The 3,366-nt window shown below is 42.7% G+C and overlaps 1 long non-coding RNA gene across 1 annotated transcript; it reads right to left on the bottom strand.

Moving 5' to 3' along the window:
* Positions 1-1,153: 1,153 nt before the first annotated feature.
* On the bottom strand, positions 1,154-3,366 carry LOC109304782. The gene is made up of 2 exons (XR_002099463.1): positions 2,753-3,366; positions 1,154-2,574 (listed from the first exon to the last, which is right to left on the bottom strand). It is a non-coding gene; the product is annotated as an uncharacterized LOC109304782 (long non-coding RNA).

A 3,366-nucleotide genomic window follows, 5' to 3' on the forward strand; every position in this document is an offset into this window, starting at 1 on the left:
AAATGAATATCATGTTATGTCACCTACTAATATAAGATTTCATAGTAGGCTAGATCTGTTCAGGTCCCTCCTGACCCTAGCTGACCCCCTCCCACAGGCAGGAATGAATGCTGGGTTCACAAGACCCCAGACAGGTGATCATCTAACCTCTTTTTGAATTTACCCAAGGTGGGGGTAAGGACCACTTCCCTAGAAAGTTGGTTCCAGATTCTGGCCACCCTGACTGTAAAATATTGCCTCCTGATCTCTAACCTAAACCTGTTCTTCATCAGATTATTACTGTTGTTCCTCGTCACCCCCAGTGGTGCTGGGGAGCATAGGGCTCTTTCTATTTGCTGATGATCTCCCCTGAAGAGTTTGTAGGCAGCCACCAGGTCCCCCCTCAGCCTCCTCTTGCTGAGGCTGAACAGGTTCAGGTCCCTCAGTCTCTCCTCATAGGGCCTGCCCTCTCACCAAGCAGGTGGCCCTCCCCTGAACTCTATCCAGGCTGACCACATCCCTTTAATCAAAAATCTTGATATAGAACTTACCCAACATCATACTTAAAATTAAGGATCTTCTTGGTATAACAAATCTAAATTTATTTTTAAGTTTCTATTTTCTAGATACTTTTTGCAGTGATTATGGAAGTGAGCATATCTTGGATGAAATTCTAGTTTTGTCTCAAATCATCATGGATTGCCTGTTGTCAATTCATACACAATCCTCATCCTCCCAAATGTTTCTGCCTCTGAAGTTTTTTGCCTTTGTCCTCTTGAAAGCTGAAGACATTGATGCACCTTCCATTTCTGACAAGTTTTGACCTTTGGGCTAGAGTCCTTTCATCCATCCTTGCTCAAAGGCTCCCTTTGGAGCAGTTTTCCTAGCCCACACCACCACCACCACCGTGGAGTGGATATGAACAGACTTCTGTTTTGGGACAACTTGACTGTTACTTCAGATCCGTGACTGGGCAAAGGCTTTGAAGGATCAGATTAGGAACATTAACAAAGATGGAAAAAAAAACCCCAACAAGCTATTAATTCTACTCAAACAGCTCTTTGGTTTTGAGATTTTGCCTTTTATGCTACACTGCTGAAGAACCTAGTGCAGAATAAGTTTAAATGTCATGAGTACTGATTATAGAATTTGGAGTATACCCAGTCTTTTTTTAAATCTAGAAGCCTAGTTTCTCCCATTCCTAAATATAATACTTGCTCTATTATAAATCTTGCCAGCATATCATACATTTTAATTCTATGTTTGAATATTTCATCCAGATCTCCCAGTTGTCAAGTACAGATGTTAACAAAAAGGTTTTTTTCACCTGTAGATGAGCATGAAGAAATCAGAGAAATGACTAATTTCTCTGCTTCCTAGCTCTTAAACACAGTTGAAATTGAGTATCTAGCAAGGATGAACTTAAATTTACTGTAGACCTGACTTCAGCACCCTTATGTATAGCATTGATGGTCTTGTTAGGGATCATAGTTTTCTGTGATGAAAAGGACAGAAATGTTAAAAAAATAAGTGTTTCTGTGGTAAGCCTCCCCCCAGAACTGATTGGCTGTGGGGCTTGTAGTGGCCCCACCCCTTGCTGCTGATTGGCTGAGGGCTGTCATTCATGTGGCCCTGCCCCTCAGTGGCAGAGAGGGGTGAGGTCACACAATGGGCAGCACTCTCAGCTAATCAGCAGCAGAGGGAGGAGAGGGCAGCTGCCATCTCAGCTGCTTCCCTGTGTGCTGGTGGCTTCTCACCCCTGGCAGTCTGCCTTAGAGGCTGTAGTAACTGCTGGCTCCTCCTAGAAAGCCAACATTTCATTTTCTGTACGGTTTCCCCCCACCCCAACTCTAAAGCTTGCCTATAAAAAATACACATTCCATGTTTCTCCATGGCAAACTAATTTCTAGGATCCCTGATGATCACCCAGCTACACCTTTCCTACAGACTCCCAGCCTCATTGACTAATAATCTTAACTACTACATATTCTTCTCAATGTGTGACCCTATGCTAGATATCTTTCACACCATCCACTGAATATTAAATTTAATTTTTTCTTGGTTTTTTCTGATAGTGCAAGTACCACAGGTCTTTACAAATAAAAGTGATCTTCATAAGAATGCCTGAAGTGAAAGGGATCGATTCTGTTTTGCACGTGGGATAAAATGGGTTGGAAAATCAAAAATTGGCTGAAAATAGGATTCAAGCAGCCTTGGCCAAATTTTTCAGAGTACTCAACATTTTACAGCATGTTATATGCAGAGCAGAAATCCCACTGAATTTTGTGGCAGCTGAGAGTGTGCACTTCTTGCAGAGTTGACCCTAAGTGTTTCAAGTGAAGCAGTCAAGAAACAGGAACTAGTTATCTATAAATATTTTCATTTATATGACTTGCCCAACTTCACATAAAGCAGTCTATGGCAGAGGCAGCATTAAGATACCTTCACCATAACAGCAACTCTTCCCTCACTGCAGTTCCTGTTTCATTTACCATGCCTCTTCAACTTTTGCAATAGAGACAACAGCTACTTTCATGACATACACTTGATGCATGACAAAAATACGCTAACTCTGCACTGGATGAGGCAGGGGACCTGTTGGAAAAAGGGGATATGTTCATATAATTAAATTCATAACATGCCTTGGGGAGACAGAGTAAATAGCTGCCCAAGTACATTAGTACAGACACTAACTTCTGAGCATTTTTGCAATTGTTAAGTTTCTGTTATTTAACTGAAAAATGGCGGTATTAAAACAAGCGAGTTAACCCACATGCACACAGGTGGGGATCTTTACATCTACAGCCCTTTTTTCTGCTACTGGGTATCAAAAGCATCTTATCTTCTATCTCAATCTGCCCCCAAAAGGTACGAAAGCTTTGTCAGTTGGTTTCACAACTATCTGCAAGACATCAAAAGAATGCAGAGGCTCAGCATTCCTGGCTTCCAGAGGGGAGCCTCTATAGTGGTTACATACCTTCCTGCTCCTCCCCACATACTCTGTCCCCCTGTCCTGCCCCATAACCATTCCTCATCCTGCTTGCATCTCTGTTCCTGCCCCGTCAGTCACTTTACCTTTCCAGCCCCTATCCTCTCAAACCTTTTGCTTCTCTTAAGCATTGTTAGGATGTTTCTTCTGCTCCTTCCCACTGCATGGGAAACACTGTAAATAGGGCTGAAAGTGGAGTGGCAGTCTCCCTCTTCTCATTTGACTAATACAATAGCAGCCCCCAGCAGCTGGGAGAAGCAATTGCCAGTGAAGGCCTGACTGGCTCCAGTGAGTAACATTACAAGCTATGAAGGGACCAATCAAGTTCAGAGAATTTCACTTAGGTTCAGTGCCCAAATGCTAACAAACTATCACTGACTGCACAAGGGTGAGATTTT

Source organism: Gavialis gangeticus, unplaced genomic scaffold, assembly GCF_001723915.1.
Source record: "Gavialis gangeticus isolate Ggan-Ray unplaced genomic scaffold, GavGan_comp1, whole genome shotgun sequence".
Classification (NCBI taxonomy): Eukaryota; Metazoa; Chordata; order Crocodylia; family Gavialidae; genus Gavialis; species Gavialis gangeticus.